This window comes from Mustela nigripes, chromosome 5, assembly GCF_022355385.1.
Source record: "Mustela nigripes isolate SB6536 chromosome 5, MUSNIG.SB6536, whole genome shotgun sequence".
Lineage (NCBI taxonomy): Eukaryota > Metazoa > Chordata > Mammalia > Carnivora > Mustelidae > Mustela > Mustela nigripes.
Genome location: NC_081561.1, coordinates 127,113,069 through 127,129,037, shown reverse-complemented (window position 1 = coordinate 127,129,037; position 15,969 = coordinate 127,113,069).

Below are 15,969 nucleotides of genomic sequence, written 5' to 3'. Positions count from 1 at the left end.
ACCCTGGGATCATGACTTGAGCCGAAAGCAGAGGCTTTAACCCTCTGAGCCACCCAGGCACCCCTGCTTTGTGCTTTTGAACTGAGATGTTTCAGATTTCAAATAAGGATTATCAAGGGACACTGGGCTGGCTCATCCCCACATAATAATTGATCTATAGACCGGTCGAATCTTACCATGTGGGACAGTTCACACAAGTTAATACTGAATGTAAGCTAGAATGAGAATTGTTGGGAGTGCCTGGGTGTCTCCAGTGGTAAGCACCTGACTTACTCAGGGTTCTGGGATCGAGCCCCACATCAGGCTCCCAGCTTGGCAAGGAGTCTGCTTGTTCCTGCCCCCTGCTCATGCGCTCTCTCAAAATCTTTTTTAAAAAAAAAGAATTATAATTTTGGCTGTAATTTTTAGAATTTTTATTCTATTACTGTAAAATTTTCTTAACCAAAATTTGGTGAATTTCACTGGTTGGTCACCTGGCATTTCATTTAGATTTCTGAAGTGTCTATAGTATGTTGTCTTTTAATTTGGTGAATGTATTAAACTTCTCTCCCACCCCCTTAAAAGTTGGTTGAGCATGTGACTCCTGATCTTGGAGTTGTAAGTTCAAGCCCCACATTGGGTATAGAGATTACTTAAAAGCTTAAAAAGAATTATTAGAAACAAAGTCTAATTTGACAACAGAACAAAAAGATACTGTCAAATTTAAATCATTAAATCATTGAGCTCTAAATATAATCAAAGCTGTTGTAATAACTGTTACTTATCAAAACATTTGAGCTCAATCCAGTGCGTACAAATTTATCATGTATGGATGAGAGGAGGGAGGCAGAATTTTAAATAGAATTGGTTCCTGCCTTCAAAGTTACATACCCTGGTGAGAAGACAAGACTAAGACTGTTGTTATCAATATATTTTATATTGAAAGGGGTGCCTGGATGGTGCAGTCATTATGTGTCTGCCTTTGGCTCAGTTCATAATCTCAGAGTCCTGGGATCGAGCCCTGCATCGGGCTCCCTGCTCAGCAGGAAGCCTGCTTCTCCCTCTCCCTCTCCCACTCTCCCTGCTTGTGTTCCCTCTATCACTGTGTCTCTCTGTCAAATAAATAAAACCTTAAAAAAAAAACCCTAAATCCATTTCTAATTAGCTTACAATAATATATCCATGGTCCTACCCATTGAATTTGCATCATGCCTTTGCCATTTTCTGACTGCTGCTGAGTTATAACAATACAGGTGAACCCCATAAGTGAGGTTACAGTGGATATAGTTGAAGTTTTACTTATTCTGCTCTTGGTTCTTTATACTTTCTCTTAAAATCTCTGCTAGAAGTTCTAATCAATAACAGGATGATCACCAAACAAGATCAGCCAAATGTATTATCTTAGTCCACTGAAGTTTATAGAATCACTAAGAAATCACAAGTTGAAATGAAAACTTTAACAAGTAAAAAAGTATGCCTATACCTAAAGTAATAAAGGCATGCCTGTGATACAAAGTTGATGTTTCAATACCTTATTGAATAGATGTTTCCTGTTACTCAGAATGTTTTCTTAAAATTAAACACACAGGATTTGTAATGTTACTATAATCTTTTAAACTAAGAATTGACAAAATAATTGAGGAGGCAAAATAGAATATTGGATACCAAAAACTTCCCCCACAAGAGAAAAATTACTTAAATAGTGAAAAGATTTCTGGTTGAGGTTTCCAGGATTTATTTGTTTGTTTTTAATCTGAGAGGTTTTGTGATAAAAATTGGGGAAATTTTTTATCAGGCCAAACTTAATTCAATATCTCTTATTATAAGAATTAAGTTCCAAACACATCTGTATTTACTGTAATTTTTAAGTTTAACTTCATATAAATGGTGGTGATAATTTCAAATTCATTTAAAAGCTGAGAGAGTTTTATTTTTCTAATGGTTTAGGCATTTCAAATTAGTTTTAAAGAAAAGTTGTTGGATAAGCATATTTTCCAACATGAAGATACTGTGAAAGCTTATTGGCATATCTGTGACTAATGAGTATCAATCAAGAGATAGCAAAAGCCAAGTGAGTAGGAAGTGATACCAAACGAGAACACCAGGTCCTCATTTCCCATGGAGACATTGAGTTATCAACAGCACAGAACCAAAATACCTTTGTGAAGACTCTAGAACCCAGTTGCAAAGCTACAGCACCAGGCAGAATTAAAACCAGGAGGAAGCTATACCAAAACATGTAGGGAAATTCATGGAAATACACTTATCCTTGCCCCTCTCTCTAGTATAGGCACAGCATGGCACAAATAAATCCCAATTCTTGGCCCCTCCCTCAGGGCAGGAAGGAAAAAGTAGAACTTGTGTATTTGTGTCCAACAGTCTGGCTTGTCTTGGTGCTGCTTGAGACCTGACTTGGAGCACTAGTGGGAGTGGTGGCATGGTTTGGATTGGCTGATTACAAGCCACTGAAAGCAGAAGTGAGCACAATGGTTTCTTAGAACAGCAGGGAGTTTACAGTTTAGACTGCAGAGGTTGCAAGAAAGTACAAACAGATACAATAAAAACTGAAATAGAAAAGTCCTGAGAAGAAACAGGGGCAAGCCTCTTAGGAAAATTCAAACAGTTAAAAGCAGATGTATATCCTGAAATGAAACTACACACATAAACTCAAGAGGGGATATACCCCCAAAAAACATTTGAGAGGTTCCAGAACTTCTAGCTGGAAGTTAATGAGCAAAGCCAGTCTGTAAAAGCTGGAAGAAGTGACTGTTTTTCAAATGCCCATATCCCAATAAAGTTAACAAAACATATAAACAAGGGAATGTGGCCTACTCTACAACACAAAAATCTCCAGAAACTGACCCTAAAGAAATGCAGATCTCTGAATTTACTGATGAGAATTTAAAACGATTGCCTTAAAGATACTCAATGAACTAAAACATAATTGACAAAGAAGGAAAACACACAAACAAGATGAGATTGTTGTCAAAGAGACAAGCTATAAAAAAGAACAAATTCTGAACTGAAGAGAACAATTGAATTGAAAAATTCAGTAGAGGAGCTCAACAGGGACTTGATCAGACAGAAGAACGAACCAGCAACCCTGGAGACAGGTATTTGGAAATTAACAAGGCAGGGAGACAAAAAGGAAAATGAAGTGCAGAAAGCCTAAGGGACTTATAGGGCATTATCAAGCAAGCCAACATACATGTTACTGGTATTGGAGAAGAGAGAGCAAAAGGAGCAGTGAACTTATTTAGTGGAATAATGAATGAAAATTTACCAAATTTGAGGAAAGAAATGGGCATACTAATTCAAGAAGCTCAACTAATCCCAAGATAAATCCAAAGAAACCCACAGGAGGACACATTATTACCAAACTGATGAAAGTCAAAGAAAACAAATCCTGGAAGTTGTCTTGTTCAATGGCGCATCTACAAGATTTCAAAAGGTTTCTCAGCATAAACCTTCAGGCCAGAGGGGCACCTGGCTGGTTCAGTGGGTGGAGCACAGGACTTGATCTCAGGGTTTTGAGTTCAAGCCCATCCATGTTGAACATAGAGACTACTTAAAAATAAAAATAAAAAAAAAAAAAGATGAAACTGTACAGGCCAGAGAGCAGTAGAATGATATACTCTTAAGTGCTGAGAGGAAAAAAACTACCAACTAAGAATACTGTATCAGCAAAACTGTTTTTAAAAATAGGGGACAAGTTAGGGCTTTCCCAGATTTATCTGAAGGAATTTATTATCACTAGACCTGCACTACAAGTAAGTCCTTTAGGTTGAAACAAAAGGATGCTACAGAACAATGCAAGGCCATATGAAAATATAAAATCATCTGACAACGGTAAATATGTGACAAATATGAAAACTTTATTATTGTAATTTGGGCACATAAATCCACTTTTAGTTCTTGTATTGAATTCAAAAACAAAAGCATAAAAAATATAAATCCATGGTAATGGTTACAAGATATATAAAGATATAATTTGTGACATCACTAACAAAGTGGGGGTGGCCAGAAATGTGAAGGAGTGGAGTTTTTGTAATGCAAGATATATATTTAAAATAGATTTTTGTAACTAAGATTTTTTTATATGCTCCCCATGGGAATCACAAAATATGTCTAGAATTTACACAGAAAGAAGTGAGAAAGCCATCAAAGCGTGTCACTACAAAAAAAAAAAAATAATGAAACACAAAGGAAAAGGGGGAAATAAGGGACAAAATGCTATAAAATATACAGAAAACAGTTAATGAAATGTCAATAGTAATTCCCTCCATATCAGTAATTATATTAGATGTAAATGCATTAAATTCCCCAAAAGACAAAGATTGGCTCAATGGATAACATAAAACAAGAGGATCTAACTATATGCTATCTACAAAAGACCAACTTCAGATCTAAGGACACATACGGGCTGAAAGTGAAAGAATGGAAAAAAACATTCTATGCAAATGATAACCAAAAGAGAACAGAGGTGGTTATACTAATATCAGACAAAGCAATCAATTCACCATGAAGCTATAACAATTATAAATATATAGGGAACAAATCCTATAGCACCTAAATATATGAAGCAAACAAAAAAAAAATTGGAGAGACATAGATAGCAACACAATAATAGTAGGAGATTCAATAACTCACTTTTAATCATGGGTAGAACAACCAGAAGATGACTAAGGAAACAAGATTTTAAGAACTATAGACTAGTTGGACTTACCAGAAATATACAGAACACTCTCCATGCATCAGCAACAGACTGCTTAGGTGCCCATGGAATATTCTATAGGACTGAACACATGTTAGGTCACAGAACAAGTCAAGAAAAATTTTAAAAATTTAAATCAGAGTAACTTTTGATCATAAAGGAATAAAACTGGAAATAAGTAGTAAAAAAAAAAAAAAAACTGGAAAGTCCACAAGTATGTAAATAGTAAACACATTCTCAAACCAATGCTTCAGAGAAGAAATCACAAAAGCAATTAGAAAATACCTCAAGACAAATTAGAATGAAAATACAATATACCAAAATTTATAGGATACAGTACTAAGAAGTTTATAACTATAAACCCTTACACTAAAGAAAAAAGATCTCAAATCAACAATCTAACTTCACACTTCAAGGAACCAGATAAAGAAAAACAATCTAAACCAAAGCTTGCTGAAGGAAGAAAATAAAATTTAGAGCAGAAATAAATAAAACAGACTATGGAGTGGGGAGAGTCAATAAAAACTAAGAGCTGTTCAAAAAGATCAACAGAATTGACAGACCTTAAATAGATTAAGAAAGAAGAGTCAGGTAAAATCAGAAATGAAAAAGGGGATATTACAATGTAATAAAAAAGTATTACAAGAAAATACTCTGAACAACTCTATGCAATAAAATTGGATAATTTAGAATCACACAACCTACCAAGACTGAATCATGAAGAAACAGAAAATCTAAACAGACCTATATCTACTAAGGAGACTGAATCAGTAATCAGAAACTTCCCAACAAAGCCCAAGATTAGAGTTTTACTGGAGAATTCTACCATTTAAAGAATTAACACTAATTCTTAAACTCTTCCCAAAAATTGAAGAAGTGGGAGCACTTCCAAACTCATTTGGAGGCCAGCAGTATCCTGATACCAAAGCCAGATAAACACATTACAAGAGAGGAGCTTGGGAAGATGGTGGAGTAGGAGGACCCTGAGCTCACTCTGTCCCACATTTTCAAACAGATATCATCCACATCCAAGTCAATAAACGAGAGAATGATCTGAAGACTGGGAAAACAAATTCCACAACTAAATACAGAGAAGAAGCTGCATCTGAAAGGTTAGGAGGGCCAGAAAGGTGGAAGGAGGCTGCCCATAGGAGGGAGGAAGCTGTGTGTGCAAAGAAAACAGAGAGACAGGCCCTCATACCAGAGAGCTTGCATGAGGAAGACTAATCCCCCATAACATTTGGCTTTAAAAACCAGAGGGCCTGAGGCACCTGGCTGGCTCAATCAGTAGAACAGGGGATGCTTGATCTTGGGCTCATGAGTTTGAGCCCTACTCAAAGTAGGCATAGAGCCTACTTAAAAAATAAATGACAGTCTAGAGAAGCCAAGTTCTGTGAGTTTGCAAAACCATTGGGACTTGGAAGTGTTTTATCAGATAAAGAACTAAAAAAGAGCTTCTCAAACTCAACACCCAAAGAACAAATAATTCAATCAAGAAATGGGCAGAAGACATGAACAGACATTTCTCCAAAGAAGACATCAAAATGGCTAGCAGAAACATGAAAAAATGCTCAACATCACTCAGCATCAGGGAAATACAATCAAAACCACAGGGAGATACCACCTCACACCAGTCAGAATGGCTAAAATTAACAAGGCAGGAAACAATAGATGTTGGTGAGGATGCAGAGAAAGGGAAACCTTCCTACACCGTTGGTGGGAATGCAAGCTGGTGCAGACAATCTGGAAAACAGTATGGAGGTTCCTCAAAAAGTTGAAAATAGAGCTACCCTACGACCCAGCAATCACACTACTGGGTATTTACCCTAAAGATACAAACATAGTGATCCAAAGGGGCATGTGCACCTGAATGTTTATAGCAGCAATGTCCACAATAGCCAAACTGTAGAAAGAACCTAGATATCCGTCAACAGATAAATGGATAAAGATGTATATATACACAATGGAATACTATGCAGCCATCAAAAGAAATGAAATCTTGCCATTTCCAATGACATGGATGGAACTAGAGGGTATTATGCTGAGCGAAATAAGTCACTCAAAGAAAGACAATTATATGAGCTCTCTGATATGAGGAATTTGAGAGGCAGAGTGGGGGGTTTGGGGGGTAGGGAAGGAAAAAATGAAACAAAATGGGATCAGGAGGCAGACAAACCATAAGAGACTCTTAATCTCACAAACTGAGGGTTGCTGGGGGTGGGGGTTAGGGATAGGGTGGTTGGCTATTGGGGAAGTATGTGATATGGTGAGTGCTGGGAAGTTTGTAAGCCTGACGATTGACAGTCCTGTATCCCTGGGGCAAATAACACATTATACGTTAATAAAAATAACAACAACAAAAAAGTTAAAAATAGAGCTACCCTATGATCCAGCAATTCCATTAGCTAGGTATTTATCCAAAGATACAAATGTAGTGATCCAAAGGGGCACCTGCACCACATTGGTTATACCAGCAAAGTCCACAATATCCAAACTATGGAAAGAGCCCAGATGTCCATTGACAGATAAATGAATAAAATGTATATTGTAAATATGTATATATGCACACATGTATATTTCTGTATATTACAGAAAAATGTGTGCATACACACACACATACATACACACACACACAGGAATAATACTCAGCCATCAAAAAGAATGAAATCTTCCATTTGCAATGATACGGATAGAACTAGAGGGTATTATGCTAAGTGAAATAAATTAGAAAAAACAACTACCATATGATTTCACTCATACGTGGAATTTAAGAAAAAACTGATGAACATAGGGGAAGGGAAGGAAAAATAAAGTAAGATAAAATAGAAGGAGTTAAACCATAAGAGATGCTGAACCAAAGGAAACAAACTGAGGGCTGCTGGAGGAGGTGGTGAAGGGAAAGGGAGGTAGGGGGGAATGGGGTAACTGGGTCTGGGCACTGCAGAGGACACATGATGTGATGAATACTGGGTGTTATATGCAGTGATGAATCACTAAATTCTACCCCTGAAACTACTAATACACTATATGTTAGCTAAACTGAATTTAAATAGAGAATTTTTTAAAAAGACACTGCTGAATTGTACACTTTAAAAGGGTAAATTTTATGGTATGTGAATTACATCTTAATAAAGCTCTCATTGAAACAAACAAACAGAAAAAAGAGTGGGACTTGAATCGTGGAGTTTAAGTCAGCTGACTCAGCACTGGGCAAGCCAGGAGGGCAAGTGATAGCTGGGTCACCACCCTTAAAGAGACAGCAGCCTATGTGGAGAGACAACATAAAACCAGCAGTTTATACAATGCTGGGGGCAAACAGGAGACAGATCAGTTCATACTGCTTTTGGAGCATGTTGGGGTACTTCTTCAAAAACAGGGGAGCTGGTGAGCACTATTTTCCTCTCCTGCCCCCAGCATAAACATAGAACCACCTGCAGGGCTGGGATCGCACAAACACGTTCTATCTAACTGCTAGCAATGTATGACACCCATGGGTTTGCCTTAAGGACTCACCTGCTCCAAGCCTGCTAGTCCCAGCCCTGGGCCCAGGGCAAACTTTGTTAAGCTGCACAGGTGTCTGACCCAGCCACCAGGTGCACAGCTGCCCCTCCACATTGTGCCCAACTGCCACACTCTGCCCAGGCGGGCATCCCCAAACATGCCATAGCGCTGGCTGACCATGCCCAGCTTCACACCCCTACCAGGGCTCACAGCCCTCAACCACCACTGCACTTCAGGGTCTTCAGCTTAGGACTAGTGGCCCAGCACAAATTTTGCTAACACTGCCACCCTGGTCTGCCAGGCTTGTCTGCCTGGGTCCAACTGACACCAGAGAGAGCAAGCACAGCCCACAACAGGCAGAGAGTCAGTGCAGACAATTGCACTGAAAGGAAGAGTGATTCAAGCACAACAGCAGGGCATAAGAAGCACAAAGAGGACACTCTCCTGAAATGCCAGTGATGAACATTGGTGAACAGGGGACACTGCACTGCAGGGCATTCCAGGACCTCTTTGTAAAGTCACAACTTGCAAGAGCAGAAGACACAACTGACTTTCTTAACCCACAGAAACAGACAGAGAGGCAGACAAAATGAGGAGAAAAATTTATTCCAGGTGAAAGAATATGCCAGGCCACAGCCAGAGATCTAAGTGAAACAGATATAAATAACATTCCTGATAGGAATTTAAAGTAAAGAGCACAAGGATACTCATGAACTTAGGAGTAAAAGACATGAATTGAGTCCCTTAACACAGAGATAAGGAATAATCTAGCAGAGATAAAGGGCACAATAAACAAAATGAGAAACATACTTGATGGAATGAACAGCAGGATGGAAGAAGCAGAGGAACACATTTATGACTTAGAAGACAATGTGATGGGAAATAGTCAAGCTGAACAAAAGAGAGAGAAAAGTATTATGCAAAATGAGAACAGACTTAGGAAATTCAGTGACTACATCAAATGTAACAATACTCACATTATAGAAGTTCCAGAAAGAGAGAAAAGGGGTAAGAAAATTTATTTGAAGAAATAATAGCTGAAAACTTCCCTAACCTGGGGAAGGAAATAGATATCCAGATCCAGAAGGCAGAGAGAACCCACAACAAAAATCGACAAAAGACGACCCACACCAGACATACTGTAATTAAGCTGGTAAAATATAGAGTTAAAGGGAAAAAAAAATTAAAAGCAGCAAGACAAAAGAAGTCATTAACTTACAAGGGAAAATCCATAAGGCTACCAGGAGAGTTTTCAACAGAAATTTTGTAAGCCAGAAAGGCGAGGCATGGTATATTCAAAGGATTGAATGGGGGAAATCTGCAGCCAAGAATGCTCTATACAACAAGGCTGTCATTCAGAATAGGAGACATAAAGAGTTTCCCAAACAAAAACTAAAGAACTTTATGACCATTAATCAGATGTACAAGAAATATTAAAAGGGACTCTGAGTGGAGAGACTAAAAGTGACAGCATAGAGGTAGGAAACACAAAAAGCTATAAAAATGAATATTTCTGTAAAAAAAAATCAGCCAAGGAACTCACAAAAAAAGTTTTAAATATAATAACATATATCTAAAACATGGGAAGGAGAGGAGAGGAGTTCAAACTCAAACAACCATCAACTTCAAAGAGATGGCTATATGGAGGAGGGGTTATATACAAACCTAATGGTAACTATATATATCGAAAAACACTAATATACAAAGAATAAAGAGAAAGAAATCCAAACATATCACTAAAGAAAATGACCAAAACAAGAAAGACAAGAAAGGCTCAGAGAAACTCTTCAGAAACATCCAGAAAACAAGTAATAAAGGGGAAATAAGTACATATCCAGCAATAATTACTTTGAATGTAAATGGACGAAACACTCTAATCAAAAGACATAGGGTGGGGCACCTGCTTGGCTCAGTGGGTTAGAGCCTCTGCCTTCGGCTCAGGTCATGGTCTCAGGGTCCTGAGCCTTGCATCAGGCTCTCTGATCAGCAGGGAGTCTACTTCCCCTTCCCCCTCTGCCTGCCTCTCTGCCTACTTATGATCTCTGATAAATAAAATCTTAAAAAACAAAAGACATAGGGTGACAGAACAGATTTAAAAAATAATAATAAGACCCATCTATATGTTACCAACAGAAACCCATTTTAGACCTAAAGACACCTGCAACTTGAAAGTTGAAAGTGAAAGGATGGAGAAACATCTATCACATCAATGGATATTAAAAGGAAGCAGAGTAGCGATTCTTATATCTGACAAAAGAGACTTTAAAACAAAGAAAGTAACAAAAGAGAAGGACACTATACACTAATAGATGGGACAATCCAACAAGAAGATACAATAGTTATAAATATTTACTCACCCAACATAGAAGCCCCCAGTACATAAAATGGTCAAAAAACATAAGGGAACTAACCGATAGTAATACAATAGTAGGGGATCTTTACACGCCTGTACTGAAATGGACAGATCATCCAAACAGAAAGTCAACAAAAAGCAATGGCTTTAAATGACACACTGAAACAGATGGATTTAACAGATATATTCAGAACAGTCCATCATTAAACAGCAGAATACACATTCTTTTCAAGTGTACATGGAACGTTCTCCAGAATAGATCACATATTAGCCCAGAAAACAAACCTGAACATGTTCAAGAAGATCAAAATCACACCATGGATATTTTCTGACCACAATGCTATGAAACTAGAATTCAACCAGAAGAAAAAATCTGGACAGACCACAAATAGAGGAAGGTTAAATAATCTGCTACTAAACAATGAAGGGTAAATCATGAATAAAAGAAGAAATTAAAAAGTATGTGCAAACAAATGAAAATGAAAACCCAATGGTCCAAAACCTTTGAGATGTAGCAAAGGCAGTTCTAAGAGGGAAATTTATACCAATACAGGCCTACCTCAAGCAGCAAGAAAAATCTCAAATTTAAAAATATAACCTTGCACCTAAAGGAACTAAAAGAGAACAACAAACAAAACCTAGAACTAGTAGAAGGAAGGAAATAATGAAGATTAGAGCAGAAATAAATTACATGAAAACTAAAACACATAGAATGATCAATGAAACCAGAAGTTAGTTCTTTGAGGGGGGAAAAAAAACCACAATAAAATTGATGAAGTTCTAGGCAGACTTATCAAGAAAAAAAGAAAAAAGGACCCAAATAAAATCACAAATGAGAAAAGAAAAATAACGCTATAAAAATACCAAAAATCATAAGAGAATATTATGAAAAACTATATGCCAGCAAACTGAACAACCTAGAAGAAAATCTTAAAAACATATAAACTACCAAAACTGAAACAGGAAGAAAGAATTTGAATAGACTGATAACTAACAAAGATATTGAATCAGTAATCTAAAAACTCCTAAGAAATCAAAGTCCATGACTAGATAACTTCACAGGCAAATTCTACCAAACATTTAAAAAAAGTGTTAATACCTATTCTTCTCAAACTACTACAAAATCTTAGAAAAGGAAAAAAACTTCAAAATTTGTTCTACGAGGCCAGAATTAGACCAGATAAAGACATCACAAAAAAAGAGAACTACAGGCCAGTATCTCTGATGAACACAGATAGAAAAATCCTCATCAAAATACTAAAAAACTGGGGCACCTGGGTGGCTCAGAGAGTTAAGCCTCTGTCTTCAGCTCAGGTTGTGATTTCAGAGTCCTGGGATCAAGCCCCACATCATGCTCCCTGCAGGGAGCCTGCTTCCCCCTCTCTCTCTGCCTACTTGTGATCTCTCTCTTTCTCTCCCCTTCTGTGTCAAAAAAATAAATAAAATCTTAAAAAAAAAATAAAACCTAACAAACCAAATTCAACAATAGGTTAAATTTTAAAAGTCATTCACCATGATCAAGTGGGATTTATTCCTGGCTTGCAGAGATGACTCAGTATTCATAAATCAATCAATCTGATACATCACATCAATAAAAGAAAGAATAAGAACCATACAATCTTTTCAATAGATGCAGAAAAAGCATTTGACAAAGTACAATATCCACTCATGATTAAAATCCTCAACAAAGTAGAGTTATAGGGAACAAACTCAATAAAGGGTATCTATGAAAAACCCACAGTTAACATCATCCTCAATGGGGAAGAACCGAGAGCCTTTACCCTAAGCTCAGGAACAAGACACACATGTCCACTCTCACCACTTTCATTCAACAGAGTACTGGAAGTCCTATCACAGCAATCAGACAACAAAAGAAATAAGACATCCAAACTGGTAAGGAGAAGTAGAACTTTCACTATTTGCAGATAACATGATACTATATATAGAAAACTCAAAGACACCACCAAAAGACTGCTAGAATTGATAAATTCAGTAAAGTTCAGGACATAAAATCAATCTACAGAAATCTGTTGCATTTCTAAACAACAATAATGAAGGAGCATAAAGGGAAATTAAGAAAACAATTCAATTTATAATTGCACCAAAAATAATAAGATACCAAGGAATAAACCTAAACAAAGACATGAAAGACCTGTACTCTGAAAACCATAAAACATTGATTAAAAAAAACTGAAGTAGACAAGATGCCTGGGTGGCTCAATCAGTTAAGCTGCTGCCTTTGGCTCAGGTCATGATCCCAGGGTCCTGGGATCAAGTCCCGAATCAGGCTCCTTGCTCAGTGGGGAGCCTGCTGCTTCTCTCTCTGCCTCTGTCTGCCTGTGCTCTCTCTCTGTCTCCTTCTCTCTCTCAATCTCTGACAAATAAATAAATAAATATAATCTTAAAAAAATTAAAAATTTTAAAATTCAAAAAAATTAAAAAATTGAAGATACAATGAAATGGAAAGACATGCCAGATTCATGGATTGGAAGAATATTTTTAAATGTCTATACCACCCGGGGCACCTGGGTGGTGCAGTCAGTTGAGCATCTGACTCCTGGTTTTGGCTTAGATCATGATCTCAGTGTCATGGAACTGAGCCCAATGCCAGGCTCTGTGGTCAGTGCAAGTCTGCTTGGATTCTGTCTCCCCTCTCCCTCTGCTCCTCCCCCCACTTGCATGTTCATGTGCATGCTCTCTCTCTCTCTGAAATTAATCTTTTTTTAAAAAAGTCTATACTTCTCAATGCAATCTGCAGATTTAATGAAATCCCTATCAAAATGCTAATATCATTTTTCACAGAAGTAGAACAAACAATCCTAAAATTTGTATTGAACCACAGAAGACCCCAAATAGGCAAAGCAATCTTGAAAAAGAAAAACAAAGCTGGAGGCATCACAATTCTGGACTTCAAGTTATATTACAAAGCTGTAGTAATCAAAAGAATACAGTACTGGCACAAAAATGGACACACTTATCAATGGAACAGAATAGAAAATCCAGAAATATACCCACAATTGTATAGTCAATTAATTAAACTTCAATAAAGCAAGAAAGAATACGCAACGGGAAAAAGACAATCTCTTCAACAAACGGTGTTCGGAAAACTGGATAGCAATATGCAAAAGAATGAAACTGGACCACTTTCTTATACCATATACAAAAATAAATTCAAAATGGATTAAAGACCTAAATGTGAGACAGGAAACCATTAAAATCCTAGAGGAGAACACAGACATTAACTTCTTTGACATCGGATGTAACAATTTCTTTTAGTAGGTCTTCTGAGGCACAGGAAACAAAAGACAAATAAAATAGCTTCTCACAACAAAGGAAACAACAAAACTAGGCAATACATAGAATGGGAGAAGACATTTGCAAATGACATATGCAATATGTCTGTATTTATTTATAAAGAACTCATAGAACTCAACACCCAAAAACCAAATAATCCAATTAAGAAATGGGCAGAAGACATGAAGAGACATTTTTCCAAAGACATCCAGATGGCCAAGAGACACATGAAAATGTATTGATCCTCACTTATCATCAGGGAAATGCAAATCAAAACTGCACACTTGTCAGAATGGCTAAAATCAACAACACAAGATATAACAGGTGTTGGTGAATATGTAGAGAAAGAGGAACACTCTTGCACTGTTGGTAGAAATGTAACTGGTGCAGCCACTCTGGAAAACATTATGGAGTTTCCTCAAGAAGTTAAAAATAGAACTATTCTACAATCCAGCAATCATACTGGATCTTTAGCCCCCAAAAATGCAAAAACACTAATTCAAAGAGATACATGCTCCCCTACGTTTATAGCAGCATTATCCACAATAGCCTAATTATGGAAAGAGGCCAAGTGTCCATCAACTAATAAATGGATAAAGAAGAGGTGGCATACATGTATACACACAGACAGACAAACAGACAACACACACACACACAGGAATATTAGTTGGCCATAAAAACAAATGGTATCTTGCCATTTACAACAAGATGGATTGAGCTAGAGAATATAATGTTAAGTGAAATAGGTCAGTCAGAGAAAGACAAATACCATATGATTTCGGTCATGTGGCATTTAAGAAATGAAACAAACAAGCAAAGGGAAAAAATAAGGGAGAGAGTGAGAAAGACAAATCAAGAAACAGACTCCTAATTACAGAGAACAAACAGATGGTAACTAGAAGGGGGTGGGTGAGGGGAGATGGGTTAAATAGGTGATGAGGATTAAGGAGTACACTAGGTATGATGAACACTGGGTGATGTATTGAAATGCTGAATTACTGTATTGTACACCTGAAACTAATATAACACTGTACATTAACTGGAATTAAAATAAAAACTTAAAAAAAGACATAACAAGAAAACTACAGACCAATATCTGTGATGAATATTGATGCAAAAATCCTGAGCAAAATACTAGCAAAGAAAATTCAACAGCACATTAGAAGTATGACATAGGATTTATTCCTGGAATGCAAGGATGGTTCAACATACTACAAATGATCAACACAATTCACCACATTAACAGAATGAAGGAAGGGCCAAAAAACCAAAAAACAAACAAAAACCAAAAAAACATGATTATCTCAATTGATGCAGAAAAAGCATTTAACAAAATTCAACACCCTTTCAGGATTAAAAACACTCAACAAAATAGAATTAGGAGGGAACGATCTGAATGTAATAAAGCCCAAATATGAAAAGCCTGTAATTAACATCATATTCAATGAATGACTGAAAGCTTCTCTTATAAGATCAGGAACAAGGATGACTACTCTCACAACTTCTATTCAATGTTGTTCTGGAAGTCCTAGCCAGAACAAAGAGGCAAGAAAGGGGCGCCTGGTTGGCTCAGTGGGTTAAAGCCTTTGCCATCATCTCAGATCATGATCCCGGGGTCCTGGGATCAAGCCCTGCATTGGGCTCTCTGCTCGGTGGGGAGCCTGCTTCCCCCTCTCTCTCTGCCTGCCTCTCTGCATACCTGTGATCTCTGTCTCTCAAATAAATAAAAAATCTTAAAAAAAATAGGCAAGAAAAAGAAAAGGTCTTCAAATTGGAAAGGAAGAGTCAAATTATCTGTTTGCAGGTGACATGATCTTAAACACAGAAAACCCTAAAGATTACACACACACACACACACACACACACACACACCCCATACACACACCTGTTAGGACTAATAAATTCAGCAAAGTTACAGGATACAAAATCAACACACAAAAATAAGTTGCATTTCTATACACTAAAAATGAACAATATAAAAAGAAACTTAAGAAAACAATTCCATTTATAATAGCATCATAAAGAATAAACACTTAGGAATAAGTTTAACTAAGATGATGTAAGACTTATACCCTGAACTACAATACATTGCTGTGAGAAATTAAAGAAGACACAAATAAGTGGAAAG